The sequence below is a fragment of the Neofelis nebulosa genome, chromosome 5, assembly GCF_028018385.1.
Source record: "Neofelis nebulosa isolate mNeoNeb1 chromosome 5, mNeoNeb1.pri, whole genome shotgun sequence".
In the NCBI taxonomy this organism is placed as follows: domain Eukaryota; kingdom Metazoa; phylum Chordata; class Mammalia; order Carnivora; family Felidae; genus Neofelis; species Neofelis nebulosa.
The window spans coordinates 158,477,742-158,494,403 of NC_080786.1; the positions used below are offsets into that span (position 1 = coordinate 158,477,742).

A 16,662-nucleotide genomic window follows, 5' to 3' on the forward strand; every position below is an offset into this window, starting at 1 on the left:
GCTTTTTCATGTGAAGGCCAAGAGGATGTAGGCCACTGACCGGAGTCCCTTGGGGATGACAGCAGCACTGGATGAACCCCAGGCCCCCATCCACAGCCAGACCGTGGAATACAGCCTGCTTGTCAGAGGCTAAAAGAAGGGAGCCCCACCCGGGAAGCTAGTGTCCCGGCAGGTGCCAGCGGAACTCGTGCTAACCTCCAGCACGTTTACCTTTAGGGTGGGAGCCAGATGCTTCTGTGCGTGGTTCGAGCCCACCTCCCCAGCACGGGGATGACCTCTGTGCCTCCTATAAGGACAGCTTTTGCTGTCCCCCAGCCCCTCATCCCCACAGAGCAGCCTGCTGGCTGTTGTCGATATGCCTGGTTATAAGGTGATCCGGGAACACGGGAACACAGAAACGGGGCAGCACGCGGTTCCGGAAGCTCAGGACCCAGGGCAGCTGTAAAGTGCAGGTCAGTTTGCCAGCCCCAAAGAAGAGAGTGCTGGGTTGCAGCACTGTTGATGTGTGTGTCCTCTGTCTCGTCGTCCCGTATGCTCGTCTTGGACGCTCCGTGCATGCTCACCTCTCCTTGTGGAGCACATCTCTAGCCTTCGCCGTCATCCAGGCGGGGGCTCCTCACGAGCGTGCTTGGCTAGAGCTTCCCCTCTGCACAGGTGCCACCTCACCTCCCCCCACCCCTGCCCCAGTCACGGGCCAGGGACTTGGCCAGTGACGGGTTAGGAGTCGCTCCTTCAGCAAGGGGGGCGCAAGGGGAACCCCCCCCCCCCCCGATCACCTTGCCTGATGAAATGCAGTCAGATGCTTCGGCAAGCAAGCAAGCAAGCAAGGTCAGGTGCACAGCTTTGGATTCCAGCACCACACGGGAGGAACCCTCGGCTGCTGTGTTGGGTGTATTTCCCTGACCAGGGCAGCGGGTGCGGGGACTGGTTTACTTGCTTTGATCTTCACTCCATCACTCTGGCCATCACACAATCTCCTCTGAGCTCAGCAGACCCAGCCGTGCTGCCCCCAGGCCGTGCTTTGTGACAAAGAGGCTGTGGGGAAGGAGGGCAGGCTGGCTGGCTCTAGCCCCCAAGGGTGTGGTCGGGCTGCCTCAGCGGTTTGTGAAGGGGGTGTTACAGCAACCCTTGTTCCCTAGGTGGCCGACTCGCCACCACGTGATCTGTGCCCTTGTGTTCTGGGCTGAGCGTAAGGGGTGGCTGAGGTGACAATGTGAGTTCTCTCTGTGGAAAGCAGGCCCCGCGTGGAGGCAGAGTCCTACTGAGGCCAGCAGATGCCCCACACTCCAAATCGCGCTCAGGTTGACTGCTCCAGACCTCTCTCCGTAGCAGGGGAGGGGGGCCTCTGTAGCTGGGGGTGTTGGGTGCCGCTCACGCCTGGGAAACCTGTACTCCCCGGAGGACTTGGACGACATAGCTGGCCACTGGGACTGCTTTCTGCATGCAACCAGTTCCCTGGCCCTTTTAGCCATCTACTGTGGAGACAGGAAGCCTCCCTGCCCTGACCCCACGCTCCAGCCGGAGATAACATGGCCACCAGCCCCTACTCTCTAGTGTGTGTGTGTGTGTGTGTGTGTGTGTGTGTGTGTGTGAGACAGGAAGGCTGGGCAGTATAAGGCTTCCCAGGGCTTGATCTGACATCATTCCAAGCGGATGATAATTCCAAGGCTGCTCTCTCTGCTCCCTTCATTCTCCAACAAACACCATGGACTTATTTATAAATGCAGGCCCCTGGGTGCACTTCTCACGGGAAGGACCGCGGTGACAGCGATGGAGAGGGTGGTGAATGGCACACACAGTGCTAATGAAGGGGGAAGTGCCTGGAACACAGTGTGTGGGGAATTCGAGGCAGGCTGGTCCCATCCAGGGGGAGGATCCCAGGCCCGCTCCAGGCCCCGGCCCAGCTGCTGTGGTCTGCAGTTTGGCTCTCAGAGATCTGCTAACGTATGATAATATGCCAGCAACGTGGATTGTCTCGTGTGTCAAGGGCGGGGGCATGAGACGAGCTGCTTTTTTCCTCCCAGGGCTGGCAGGAACTGGAAATAATTGAAAGTTGTTAGGGTCCAACATGCTGTCCCGAAAACACTATCATTAATTTCCTAATGACTGTGTCTTTCAGGAGGCAATGAAGGCAGCTGAGGGGACGAGGGCCCCTGGCGGGGACGGGGAAGTGGGAGGCTGGCAGCCTGTAATCTGGGGGTGGACTGAAGGTGTTGTGCTGCGCCTGCACCCCACACTCTGGCCTCGGGAGCGGGGACCCCAGGGTCCTTCTATCCCCTCTGCCCACAGAGTCAAGGGGAGGGTGACAGTCAGAGCCACGCAGTCAGGACACGACACGTCCACGTCCTGCAGGGTGCTCTGCCGCTGCTCCTTCTCGTTCACTTCCCAGCACCTCCCTCCATCGTTCTGGCTGCGAGACCACCCAGCCAGGCCCCCCCCCCCGCCTCCACATCCTCCTTCCTACCCCCAGAGCACACGGTTAAGCACGTCTCTCCGCTCCAAGTGACAGTTGCTGCTACACTGCTGCGTGGGCGCCCATGTCCCCTGCCTCTGTGACCCCCTTCTTTGGAAGGACTCACAACCCAGGTGTTGTTTGTATTTCTGCTTCCCCCAGTGCTGCCGCCCTTCTGTGTGAACCCCACCCACAGTCCCTTCTCACCCGGTAGCCTGGCTCCCTTTCTTTTTTAGAGGTTGCCTTTGAACACACAAGTGACATAAGAAGACAAATGAGACCCAGCTCTTCCTGACCCCCCCCCCATGCCTGCACTGACTGGTGTCACCCAACCTGGCCAGTCTCTGAATGCCCAAGGGGCCCTTCGTGCACTGTGGTGAGGCTCTGGGTCATTTCCAATGTGCCCACAAAAAGAAGTGCTCATAACTGTGACCTTTGTGTGGGTGGGCTTCCAGTGGCCCACAAAGGAGTAGGGTTCACAGGGGAGAAGCCTGGGAAATGTCTCCTGCCCCACTCTAGGGGCAAAGGGTACAATAGGGCCACCAAGTGTCACAGCTTTATCCCCAGGTCCGTCTCACAACCTCTGTCCTGACAGCCGGTGGACCCCTCTGGGTCCTCAGGGGCCTAAGAAGTCCAAGCAAAGCTGAATTTCTTTCGTGTGGGGAAGGGTGCGGGGTAGGAAGTCCCAGGACCCCTGTAGGCCTACCTGGGGTCACTCCTGGGCCATCGGAGGTCACTGCGGTGCCTGTGACCGCTCGTGCTGTGTGATGCTGCACTGGAAGAAATAATCTTGCTAAGGATAGGCCCCAAATGCACAGATGAGACAGAAGGGTCAGCTTCACGAAAATGACCCTAATACGAACAAAGCACAACGAATGAAGCCCAGGAAGTCTGGAGAAAGGGTAATAAAACAAAAACACGTGAGACATTGTGTCTTCTGAGGACAGCCTAGTAGCTCTTCAGACAGTCTTGGTCACCTGGGTATTCGGACCCGCACACTGGCACATGGATTCCTCAGTGGGCAGGAAAGAAGGCGCACCTGGTGAGGAGCCGAGACAGGTGCTGGGCAGGCTTGCCCAAGGCTTGCCCAGGGCCGGGACTCGAGAGGGGCGAGGTCCTGAGACAGGACAGGAGACTGTCGGCTTTGCTCTCCCGGCAGGCCAAGCCCTTCCAAGCCCCGCGGGGAGAGGAGAGGGAAGGGCGCCAGCCCAGGGAGGGTCCAAGTCCAGCCAGGTCCACTCGGCCCATCCTACGCCCAAGACCAACCAGGCCACCCCCAGGCTAGTGACCCGTCCCCGCTCCACCTGTGGCCTACCCCCCCCACCCGCCACAAGCCACGCCCACGGCTAGTTACCCACCCTCCCTCCAACCCCCAGCCCTACCCATAGCCCTGGGACGCGTCCAAGCCAACCCCCTAGACCTCTTTCCCTCTAGGGGCTCGCCCTTCCCCGCCCACTTGTGGCCCGCCTCCCTTTTTCAATGTCCCAGCCTACGCCACGCCCTCGACACGCCAGGGACCTGCCTTTCCCCACCCACCCATCAACGGCTCCGGCCCGGCCCAGGGCTTGCTTCTGCCACGCCCAGGAACCGCCCCAGGCCACGCCCCGAGCCAGTGACCCGTCTCCTCTCCTCCCCATTGTGGCCCTGCCCCGCCTCTGTCAACCCCAGAGGCCTCCCTACGCCCCCCACCTCGGCGAGTAGCCTGCCTCTTGTTCTGCCCCTTTTGTGGCCTCGCCCCAGTTCTGGGACCGCCCATTTGTGGTCGCGTCTCTGCCCCCGCCCCCAGCCAATTACCCTTTCCCCTGGGACCCCTCCCCCTTTACTTATGGTCCCGCCCCTCCTTGGGACCCGCCTCAAGTCTGGCTCCGCCCTTGCTCCATGACAGGTTCATGGCCCCGCCCACCGCCAGTGACTCGCTTGCCCAAGACCCCGCCCCAATTTCCGTCACGCCCCCATCTCCATAGGTCCCGCCTCACCACCTCCCCCTCGCCCCGCGACGCTAATTGGTTTCTTTCCAGAGAGCTTTCCCGGGCTCCGATAGGCTTCATCCCTTACCGTTCCTCCTTTCGATTGGCCCGCCGCGCCCGCTTTCGCGAGGCCCAGCACTTGGACGGGGCGGGGCCAGCGGCGGCGGGCGGCGCGGGATTGGTCAGCAGCGCAGAAGGGGCGGGCCCGCGCCGCGCGCAGCGCCTCGGCTGGAGCGCAAGGAGCGGCTACCGCCGCCTCAGTCGCCTCAGACTCGGTTGCTTCAGGCTCCGCCGCCGCCCGGATCGCCCGGTCGTCACCAACCCTCGGCCCCACCCCGGGCTCCGGCCGGCCAGCCGGCGGGCACGCCCTCCTCCGCGGACAGGTGAGCGGTCGCGGGCGGAGCTGGGGCCGGGGGTCCTGGCCAGGGTCCAGGGGTCGGGCCGGGGTCAGGGCCGGGGATCGCGGTCGGGGGTCGAGGACAGGGGCGGGAGTGCGGGAGCCGGGACGGGGTGGGGGGAGGTCGCAGCCGGGGGCCGAGCGAGGGTCCCGGCCTCGGCCGGGGAGGGGGAGGCGACCTCCCGCGGCCGCTAACTTTGCCCGCGGGGCCCGGGGCTGGGGGCGTACGTCTCGGGGAGGCCGAGGGGCCTGAGACCCTCCCGGGCCCCACCAAGTTGGCGGGCTGCGGGGGCCGGCGCGGGGCGGGGCGGGCGGCGCGGGGCGGAGTCGGGGGCGGGGGTCCGCGCCTCCCCCCCCCCCCCGCCCCCACCCCCACCCCGCCGCGGGGTCTTCGCGCCCCCGGCCCGGCGCCGGGAGCTCCCGGGGTAGCGGGGCGGGACGGCGGCTGGACGGAGGCAGGTCTGCAGCGGCTTCCGGGAGGCGCGGACCCCCGCCCCGCTGCCCCGAATCCCGAAGTTACTGGAGCTGCGCCTTCAAGATCAGAGTTAACGGCCCCGCTTGCGGGCGCGCACCTGCCGCGATTTCGTGCCGGAGTTTGGTGGCTCGGGACCGGGGCGGACCGGGGCGGAGACCTCGGGGCGCTCGCGGCGGGCAGGACGCGGGCGGCTTGCGGGAGTCGCGGTGGGAGCGCGCGCCGGCGGGCGTAGGCGGCGCCCCGCTCCTGGGAGCGGGACCCGGGCTGCCCGCGGCGGCCCCCGGCGCGCCTCGGCGCCCCCGAGTCGGGGAGGCGCGGGGCGCGGGCAGGCTCTGTGGGGTCACTGTGTTTTCTCCTCTTACTTGGGGTGCGTCAGAACGGGTGTATAGTCCGCACCGTGCGGCGCCTGGAAGCGTCGTTTACTCAAGTGTTTGTTTTTCCGCTTTTCCTTCCTGTTGAGAAGCGTGTCGCTCGCTTAGCAGATCGGAAAGTCAACCAGAAGTCGGGTCAGAGTAGCGCAGGCTGGGTTGCCTCTCCTGCCGCCCTTCCCGCCGGGCGACGTGGACTTGCGGGCGCCTTGGGCTCTGCGCGCGGGCGGGCGGCGCTCTCGTCGACGGGAGTCGCGGCGCGTGACCCGCAGAAGGCACGTCAGGGCGGCGGGGCCCTGAGCAGACCTCGGGGGCTAGACGGGGTCCAGACCCTGCAGTTCCAGCTCCCCCTGTGGCTCGGCCGTCGCGCGCCCTTCCAAATTGTAACTCGCTTTCAGGGGCGGAGGGGTGCCCCTTGTCTGTGTCTGGAGCCCGGCTTGCACGTTGGAGTCAAAGGAAGTGGTGGAGGTGCGTCCCCGCGAGCGGAGCTGATTCCCAGCGCCTTCACGCGCGAGAGCAGCTCGGCCTCCCGGTGTCTGGATTCTGTGTCTCCCTCTCTCTGCCCCTCTCCCCGCTTGTGTTCTCTCTTTCTCAAGAATAAATAAACATTAAAAAAAAGAGAAAATATCCAGATTTATGCTTATACTTTTTTTGGTAGTTATGAGACAATTTCAGCACCTGGGTTCATTCTTCTAGGTGTTTAAAAGGAAGGGGTCTTTTTTTCCTGTTGTTGGAGTGAGGCTGAGAGCATGCTGTGTTTATTTTTGCGAAACCCGGTGAGGTCTCTGAAACAGTTTAGCCGTTCAAAACTGCACGTTGTGTTTCAGTTTGAGCGACTTCATTCCTGGACCTGTAGCCAGTTCCTGGATTGGTTGCTCTGTGTCAGTGGCAAAGTCATTCCTATTTTCACAGAAACCTCAGGGCTTTATTGTAAAGTCATCACTGAAGCAAATCTTGGTAGATGGGAACTGTACATCCTTTTGGTAAAGGTCGGTCCTTTGGGCCAAAACAAAGAAAAATGCCAGCTAATGTATTGGAATCACTCTCAACTTAAACACTGGTGAATGAATGCCCTAGGTTTTGGGCAGCCCTGATATCTCTGAGCTCTCAGCCCTAGTGGCGAGGTCCCCTACGGCCCGTTGGTGCGCCCACTGTCCATGGTGCTGAACACGTGTCCTCTGTTTCTGTCTTCGTCTTAAATTTCCAGCGTGAGAGGGTTTTTTGGAGTATGTTTAAAAAGCATTTTCGAAATTTACACAATTGAGGAAAAGTTGAACAGGGGAGTTCTGTTGAGCCTGAATGCAAGCATATCTTTTAGAAACTCAAACCATGTTTTTGTCTCTTTTTTTTAAATGGATAATTGTGCTGACTCAACATTACCTTTCCCTTACTTAGTCTCCTTCTCACCAGGTGGGAATTTTCTTGCTGGAGTATGGACATCAGGTAATAAACCATTGAAATTAAGTGAGAGCCTGTTTCCTTAACAGCCACCCTCTTAAAAAATGTACCTTTACTATAATATGTACACATATTTGTACGAGAGGCAGTTTGTTTTTCTCTAAACAAGGTCAATTGTAGCATCCCTCACACTCATGTGGTACTTTCCAGCCTTCCCAGAGCGGGGCTCAGGCCCTCTGTGTACGTGGTGGGCCTGTTGGGCAGGAACCAGGCATTCTTGCCGTGTTGGAGCAGCATCTCCTCTCTCTTCTGTAATTTTGAGGACATCTTTGTAAACCATTTTAGATAGATTTAGGTAAATTCTTTATTCTCTTGAGGTTAATTTTCTGTTCCTTTAGAATTGCCCCATAGGTTGGCAATAAAAAATAACGGGTACAGAGATTCTTCCATATGATAGTAAATTGTGCATCAAACTATGCACAGCTGTTGAGGTGTTTTGTTAAGAGTATCTGAACTAGTTCTTTGGCCCCATCAACCGGATACTTAACTCAGGTCACCCCGTGAAAGAGTCGCCTGTTTTGTTGAGGGAAACCCAGGGCTTCTTTCTGCCTCCTCCAAGCTTCAGAAATAGTGTCTGAGTGCCCACTCTTTGCCAAGGCCCCTGCTGTGATCTGGAAATCCACAGGGGAATGATACAGAGTATTTATCATTGAAGGACTCCACTTTGGATTGAGGAAAGGACATGCAAACTGATGGTTACAGGGGGCCACAGTACTGCAATTGGGATACATAAAAAGTTGGGTTGGTGTGTTGAAGAGGGGTAATTAATTTAGGCTGAGAATCAGGGAAGGCTTCAGAGAGGAGGTAGCCTTGGTCTGAGACCTGGAGGGTGAGTTGTAATTGTTTGGGCACCGATGGGTATAAATTCATTACAAAAGGACAAGAAGGTTGGTGTAACTGGAGAATAGGATGTGTGGTGGTTGAAGGTGTGAAAGGCATTGTGGAAGTGTTGGGACTCAGAGGTGTGGGGGCGAGCTGAGGGGAGGTTGTGTGGGAGGCAGAATAATGGCCTCCCACATCCTAATCCCCAGAACCTATGAATATGCTATGTTATGTGGCAAAGAGAATTTAAGGTAGCAGATGGAATGGTGGTTGCTAATCAGCTCATTTTAAAATAAGGAGATTATTCTGGATTACCCTGGCGGGGGAGGGGGGCAGAGTAACCCCAAGGGTTCTTAAATATGGAAGAAGAGCTAGTGTCAGAGTGCTGTGAACTGAGGAAGACTACCCATCATTACTGCCTTTGAAGATAGAAGGGGTTATAAGCTAAGGCATGTGGGCAGGCTCTAGAAGTGAGAAAAGGTGAGAAAATGGATTCTCCCCCAGAGCCTCTTGAAAGGAACACAGCCCTGCCGACACTTTGGTTCTAGCCCAGTGAGACCTTGTGTCTCACTTCTGACCCCCAGAACTGTAAGGTACTTAATTTCTGTTGTGTTAAGCCACTACATTTGTGGACATTTGTTAGAGTGGCCTTGGGAAACTGATACAAGTTGGGACTGCTCTAGAAAGTTTTAGCTGGTGAAGTTTAAAGAGGAAATAACATGGTCAGATAGGCTGTAGAACACAAAACAGTTCAGCTGCTGTTGGGAGGAAGTTGCCCCAGGTAAGCATGGTTCTGATCCCTCGTTTCATCTCCCGGCAAGGTTGGCATATGATACTCCTACCTGGCCTAAGTCTCATCTGAAGTCATTCTCCTAGTCGTCTGTCCAGTCTCCACTCTTGCTTATTGCCATCTCCCACTGGCCCATTTCCTTTGTGCTGGGCACTCAGGAGAGAGTGGACCAGATCTACATTTATAAGTGGGATTGTGGGGTCATGTAGGATGGGCCCAATTCCAGCCTCAGAGCAGTCATCCAAGTGTTTTCCAAACAAAGGTTTGTTTCTTCACATCCTCTCTAATCCTTTGTATCTTCAGATGTCTTAATTTTTGTCAACTAGGTATGAACTCACTGTTTTACTTTGCATTTTCTTGATTATTGGTAAGTTTGAAGATTTTTATATCCATTTATTAGCCACTTGGGTTTCTTCTGTAAATTGTATTAATATATTTGTCCATTTGTTACCTGGGTTGTCCTTTTTAAAGCTTTTTAGAAGTCCTTTAGATATTCTGGTTTCTATTTGTGCCCTGCTTTTTTTTTTTTTTAATCCTTTTAAAAATGCTGTTTTGATGAAAAGATGTTTAATTTTTATGTCAAATTTATCAATCTTTTCCTTATGGCTTGTGGTTATTAAGTCTTATTTAAGAAATTCTTTGTTACCCCAAGTCATAAGATATCCTCATCTTTAAAAAAAAAAAAGGCTTGAACATTTGCTTTTTGTATTCTCCTGTGAACTTATTTTTGTGTGAGGTGTAAGGTAGACATACAGTTTTAGAACTTTTCCCGATGTGTAACCAGTTGTACTATACTGTTTATTATACTGTTTATACCATCCTTACCCCAGAGATCTGCGGTGCTTCCTTTGAAACATACAAAATTTTACAACTATATGGATCTGTTTCTGATTTCTCCATGTAAATAATGATAATTTCGTTTCTTCCTTCCTAGCCGTTAAATCTTTTATTTGTTTTTTGTCTCACTTCCATCGTTTGGACACTAGGCAAAGCTGTATAGAAATTTTGATAAGGCTATGCTAATACTATTTTACATCTTAAAAGCATTACTTTTAGAGCCTTAAATACGAAGTTTGTTATTGTTTTCTGGTAGATTCCTTTTATTAGGTTAAGGATGGTCTCCTCTGCTAATAGTCTGATAAAAGATTTTAAAAATCATTAATAGATTTTGAATGTTAATAAATGTTTTTCTTGATGGTTTTTTTTCCTCTTTAAATTGTGACTAAGATGAAATATTTTAATCTTTTAATTTTAGACCATCCTTGATTTCTTGGGATAAATTGTACTTTGTCATGACATACTGCATTAAAAATTATCATTGGATTCAATTTAGGATTTTGGCATGTATTTTCATGAGAAGTATTGACAAATAATAATCTTTTCTTGTATTGCTTTTATTCAGATTTGGTATCAAGGTGATGCTTTATCATCTCTGTAATAGTTTCTGAAAGGGAGGGATTTTTGTTCCTTGGAAATTTGGCAAAATGGATTCTCAAATATTCTGGATCCTGGACCCTTTTAGAACATGGAGACTTGGCGCCAGCAGTTATGGCTTTAGAAGGGTTGCGGATCCATTCTTCTCATGTTTTGTTGGCCAGGAGGAGTCGTTCTGGTCACACTTAGTTTCAAATGGAGCAGAAGGTAGAGTTTTCCCTGTCTCAGAAGTCCAGGACAACTGGATACTGGTAAATATGAGTAATATTTACCAAACTATGGAGGTTAATTGATGTCACTACTGCACAGCTAGTCAAAACTCAAAACTGTCTTCCTCTCTAGGTCTTGTTTGAAGGTTTGCAAGTGTGCAAGGTCTACAAGTGTGTTGGTCATCAGGGGACTGATTAGAATGTGAAGCTAGGCACGTTGGTTTGTATTTGCTGTGAACAAACCATCCTGTTTACTCTCCAAAATCCATCTCGGGAAGTCTTGCCTATTTCTCCTTATCACAGAGGAAAAGTCTCCCTTTCCACTAATGTAATTCTGGTTTTTTTTGTTTGTTTGAGAGAGAGACACACAGAGTGTGAGTCGGGGAGGTGCAGAGAGGGAGACATAGAATCTGAAGCGGGCTCCAGGCCCTGAGCTGTCAGCACAGAGCCGCATATGGGGCTTGAACTCACGAACTGTGAGATCATGACCTGAGCTGAAGTCAGATGCTTAACCGACTGAGGCACCCAGGCGCCCCTCCACTAATGTACTTCTTAACTATCCTTCAAGGCTGGAACAGTTCCCACCTCCCTGCTTAAATTCTGTGTTAACTCTGACTTGTGGTGAATTCTCCCTTCACTTTTTACAGTACCATTCTGTGTAGAGAAAGCAGGGTTCAGATTTGTCTGTGGGTAGTCATTTGATCAGAACAGTCTTCATATCCAAGCACATGTTTCCTTCCTTTGCCTGGGCTCTGCCCTGGGAGGCCAGATATAGTGGACAGTTGTATGAAGGTGGCCCTACCATGACCCACATGATTCATGCCTTTGTATAATCTTTTCCCATTGAAGTAGGATTTGCTTCTAATCAATAGAGTATGGCAAAAGTAATGGGATGTCACTTCTGTGATATTGTTGCATTATATAAAATTCAGTTTCCTAGAAACTCATTTAGAGACTCTCTTTGCTGGCTTGAATAAGTGGCTATGTTGGAGCAGCCCACATGGCAAGAACTTTATGTGGCCTCTGGAAGCTGAGGGTGGCCTTCAGGGAGAGCCACTAAGAAGCAGGGGCCCTAAGTCCTATAGCAGGGAAACAACCTTTACCATGAACCCAAGTGAGCTTGGAAGTGAATTCTTCCTCATTTGAGCCTTTTAATGAGAACATGGCCTAGCCAATACCATGATTACAGCCTTGTGAGACCCTAAGCAGGGGACCTAGTTAAGCCTACTCAGACTCCTGACTCACAGAAACTGTGAGATAACAAATGTAAATGGTCTTAAGTTGCTAAGTTTGTGAGTTTGTTATGCACCTAATGTATCAGATTTTTACTGACCTCCCATCTACCCTTACTAGAAGTGAATTTGGGTTGATGAAGGATAATTTGAATCTAATTGAGATAATCCATTCTTTATTTTTTTAAAAAACTTTTTCCTATTTTTAAAAGTGACACACATGTTTTGTGTAGAAAAATGGAAGCAAGCAGAAAGTATAAAGGACAACACAAACATTCATAATCTTACCACATGGGAATAGGCAGTGCATGGGACGCCTGTGTGGCCCAGTCAGTTAAGAGTCTGACTTTTGATTTCGGCTCACAGTTTGTGAGAGAACCCTGCTTCTCTGGCTCTGTGCTGACAGCGTGGAGCCTGCTTGGGGTTCTCTCTCTCCCCCTCTCTCTGCCCCCTTCTGCTCACGTGTGGGTGTGTGCGTGGACGTTCACGGGTGTGCTCTCTCAAAATAAAAAAATAAACATTAAAAAAAAAAGTAGAACAGCCAATGTGTTTTTCTACTTTTATATGTGGTATGATATACATATCCTAAGTTCAGATTCATTCCATAATGTTTTATGAACAGCTTTCTTTCTTTGTACCACATAGTGAGAGTTTCCTTGTGTCATAATCATATTCTTCTAAGATATGATTTTAAATGGCTGCATGCTATTCCAGTGGGTGTCCCAATTGATTGAGCCACTTCCCTATATCTGAACATTTATGCTGCTTTAAACTTTTACCATGGTAAATAATGCTTTGATCAATAATCAGTAACCTATACAAAAATCATTGTTATCACTGATAATTTATGAAAGATAAGCTTCTAAAGGCAGAATTATTAGGTCAGAGCTTATAGATGTTTTTAAATCTTTTGATACTTAACTATCCAGCTTCCAGTGTTTCTATAAAATACCATAAAGCTCAAACCTCTGTTTGTGTAACTCACCAGGTTGGGATAGGACAGAACTATTGATTTTTGAGCATTTAGGTTCCTGTTTTCTTAACCCTGTTTGCAAAGTGCTTTTAAATTATTCATTAAAGTGCAGTATGGATTCTATTTATAGACACATTTGTGGATGAGATCGCTCCCTTAATGCCTGGGCAAAAAGCCTACGAATTGCTATTATCACATCCCTATCTTTGTAAATCCATTTCTACTCCCATCCACCCTTTCTTTGTTCTAACCAAATAACGACACTGAGACACATAAGGTCTTGTAGCCTTGTGATTGCTCAGAAGTGGCTTTTCTGATCTAGCTTTTGCTCTTTTCTTCTTGCCATTCATGAGCTAGTTGACTTCATAACTATGGGAGATCAGAAAATTATTAATTTGAAAATATTTTACAAATACATTTTTCCTGATTCATTAAGTGAGTGTTTATTTAGAAAATTTCTAAAGTAAATGTTAGTATCAAAAGCAAAATAAAACTAATTCTGTCACCTACAGATGACTACTGTATAAACATAACTTGCTCATAATGTTTATTTATTTTGAGAGAGAGAGAGAGAGAGAGAGAGAGCAAGTGAGGGAGGGGCAGAGAGAGAGGAAGAGAGTCCCAGATCAAGAGCTGGATGCTTAACTGACTGAACCACAGGCGCCCCATACTAGCTTATTCTTCTATTGATTAGATTTCAGTGACTAATGTTTTGCGTGGGATTTTTGCATCCATGTCTCTGAGTGACATTGGTCCATGATTTTCCTTTTCTGTAGCTGTTTTCTCTCTACTTTGAGGTGAATACTTGATTTATTAATTTGCAGCTTTATTCTAATATGTGTACTTAAGGTGGTACATTTCCTGATAAGTAATGCTTTAGCTGCATCATACAGAATTCGATTTGGGGTATTTTGCGTATTGTTTACTCTATACTGTACATGGAATTGTGCCCCTCTCAAATTCCTGTTGAAGCTCTAACCCCCAAAGATGGTACTTGGAGGTGGAGCTTTAGGGAAGTAATTAGGTTTAGATGAGGTCATGAGTGTGATGACCTTATGATGGAATAAGTACCTTATGAGGAGAGACCAGAGAACTTGCCCTCTTTCTCTCTCTCCTCTCCATGTGAGGATACAGCAGGGAGACAGGTCTCTCTGCAAGGCGGGAAGAGCCCCCGACCAGAACCCTCCCAGGCCGGCGCCCAAAACTGTGAGAAATAAAAGTCCATTGTTTAAGCCACTCGCTCTGTGGTATTTTGTTATAGCAGCCCAAGCAGAGTAAGGCAGTTATATTTTCTTATTTCTGTTATGATATTTTACATTTATAAGTCATTTAGAAGCATATTTAAAATTTTCCAAACATATGCATGTTTTCTTACCCTTCTCCAGCATAATTGCATTGCCCCAAGTCTTGCTCTTTATGATTTTAATTCTGAGAAATTTGCTGATGTACCTTATGGCCCAGAATATGGACTGTAAGTTTTCTCACACATTTCTGTGTGCTTGAAAAGAATTAGGTGAAATGTTCTATACATTCCATTCAGCTAACTTGTAAGCATACTACTCACATCTTCTGTTTTCTTACTGTTTTGTGGTTTTTTTTTTGGTCTGGTGGTTATATCCATTACGAAGATAATTACCCAATTTCATTATGATTATGGATTTGTCTTATTTCTCCTTGAAGTTCTGTCAATTTTTATTTATATACTTTGAGACCATGTTGTTAGGGGCGTGCAAATATAAAATTGTTATGTCATCCTGAGGAACTGAGACTTTAATTATTATGAGTGGTTCTTTTTATCTCTAGTAATGAATCTTTGCCTTTATGGTATCATATGCAATGCTAAAATAGCCATAACAGGTTTCTTTAGGCTCATATTTGCATGATACCTTTTTTTTAATCGCTTTAATTTCAGCCTTGCTGTATTCTTAAACTTTAGGCAGGTACCTTGCAAAATAATCAAACAATCAGATTGTTTTTCATCCAGTCTGATAATTTTTATCTTCTAAGTGGAACATTCAACTCATTTATATTGAATGTAATTACTAATCTATTTGAATTTAAGTCCATACTCTTATGGCATATTTCTCTTGTCCCACATTTTCTGTGCTTACTTTTCTTTCTTTTCTTATATTATTTGAGAACAGTATTAGGATTTTTAAAAATCATTCTACTTTTCTACTCTCTTCAGTGTGTTGGAGGTTACATTCTACTTTTCTTTCTTTTCGTGGTTACCGTGTAAATTAGATAACAGGCTATTAACTTAGCCGGATAATGCGGTTATACCTGCCTCGTGGACCATGCAGAGATCATAGTGTCTTAGGCACTTGAACTCCATTCACTCTTTCCAGACTTATAAGTGCTTATTATTGTGTTTTTTAACCCATGTGCTCTATTTAAGCTCAATGAAATATTAATATTAACGGTGTTGTTATTTAATGTACAGTCCGTCTTCATTTATATTTATTCATATCTTCATCCACTTTTTTTTTGCTTTTTGTTGCTCTCTGACATTTCTGATCTTCGTTCTGGGGTTGTTTCCCTTCTGCCTGAAGAGGCTTCTTGAGAAATTCCTTTACTGCAGATCAGCTGGTAGTAGAACGCTCCCTCTTTTTTTCCTTCTAAAAGTATTTTGATTTTACTTTTGTTTTAAAAATTCTTTAAATATAATTAAATTTTGAGGGGGGAATATAATTTACATGCCACAAAATTCACCCTTTTAAAGTTTCTGATTCATTGGGTTTTGCTATATTTACGAGGTTATGCAACCGTCATCACTACATAATTCCAGAACATTTTTGTCACCTTAAAAAGAAGCCTTATAACTGTTAACAGTAACTCCCCATTCTGCCATCCATGAATCTACTGTCTGTCTCTAAGGATTTGCCTATTAGGGACATTTCATATGAATGGAATCATAAATATGTGGCCTTTCTTATCTGGCTTCTTTCACTTAGTATAATACATACTTTTTTTAATTTTAGAGAGAGCACGAGCTGGGGAGAAGGACTGTGGGAAAGAGAGAGAGAGGCGGAATCTTTTTTTTTCTTTTTTGAGAGAGGGAGGGAGAGAGAGAGAGAATGAATGAATGAGTGAATGAATGAATATCTTAAGCGGGCTCCGCCCAGTGTGGAGCCTGACTCAGGGCTTGATCTTATGACCATGAGATCATGAACTGAGCTGAAATCAAGAGTCTGATGCTCAACTGACTGGGCCATCCAGGTGCTAAGAGAGAGAGAAAGAGGGATAGAGTCTTAAGTGGGCTCCATGCTCAGCACGGAGCCCAAGGCGGAACTTGATTCCACAGCCCTGGGAATTTCGGCCCAAGGCTGAAATAGAATTGGTTGCTCAACTGACTGAGCCACCCCTAGTATAATATTTATAGGGTTCATCCATGTTCTATCATGTATCAGTACTTCATTCATTTTTATGGCTGAATAGTATCACGTTGTATGGGCATATCACATTTTATTTTTCTACTCACCATTAGATAGACATTTGGGTTGTTTCTACTTTTTTGCTATTATCAATAATGTGCTATGAACAGTCAGTGTACAAGTTTTTGTATACATACATATTTTCAGTTCCTTTGTGCACATACTTAGGAGTGGAATTGCTGGGTCATATAGTAACTGTATGTTTAACTTTTTGAGTAACTGCCAAACTGTTTTCCAAAGATTTTGCACCTTTTTAATTCTCACCCATAATGTATGAGGGTTCCAATTTCTTCACACCTTCACCAACACTTGTCATTTTCCAGTTTTTTGATTATAGCCATTCTAGCGGGCGTGAAGGGGTATCTCATTGTGGTGTTGATTAACATTTCTTTAATAACTGATGCTCTTGATTTCCTTTTTGTGTGCTTATTGGCTATGTGCAAGTCTTCTTTGGAGAAATGCCTATTTAAATCCTTTGGCCTTTTTTTTTTTATTGGATTGTTTGTCTCTTTATTTTTGAAGTATAAGTTTTGAAATTGGGAAGTGAGTCCTCCAAATTTGTTCTTCTGTTGTTTTGGCTATTCCTGGTCTCTTGCTTTTCTATATGAGTTTTAGGATTAACTCATCAGTTTTTGCATGAAAGGCAGGTGG

General features: G+C 48.4%; 1 protein-coding gene and 1 long non-coding RNA gene across 19 annotated transcripts in view; one reads left to right on the top strand and one right to left on the bottom strand.

Moving 5' to 3' along the window:
- Window positions 1–345: 345 nt before the first annotated feature.
- Window positions 346–3,753, bottom strand: LOC131512975 (uncharacterized). 3 transcript variants are annotated; one of them, XR_009262416.1, is made up of 3 exons: window positions 3,373–3,753; window positions 3,159–3,222; window positions 346–2,036 (listed from the first exon to the last, which is right to left on the bottom strand). It is a non-coding gene; the product is annotated as an uncharacterized LOC131512975 (long non-coding RNA). The 3 variants fall into 3 exon arrangements; XR_009262415.1 differs by having other exon boundaries at window positions 3,159–3,227; XR_009262414.1 differs by lacking the exon at window positions 3,373–3,753 and having other exon boundaries at window positions 3,159–3,353.
- Window positions 3,754–4,690: 937 nt separating this feature from the next.
- PCBP3 (poly(rC) binding protein 3) overlaps window positions 4,691–16,662 on the top strand; it is a 273,869-nt gene continuing 261,897 nt past the window's right edge. For 14 of the 16 annotated variants that reach the window (XM_058732272.1, XM_058732277.1, XM_058732275.1 and 11 more), the window contains exon 1: window positions 4,701–4,802. The gene's annotated coding sequence lies outside the window, so the exon portion shown is untranslated. Of the gene's footprint in view, window positions 4,803–16,662 lie in introns of all 16 variants that reach the window. The other 2 variants (XM_058732273.1, XM_058732284.1) reach the window with 1 other exon arrangement.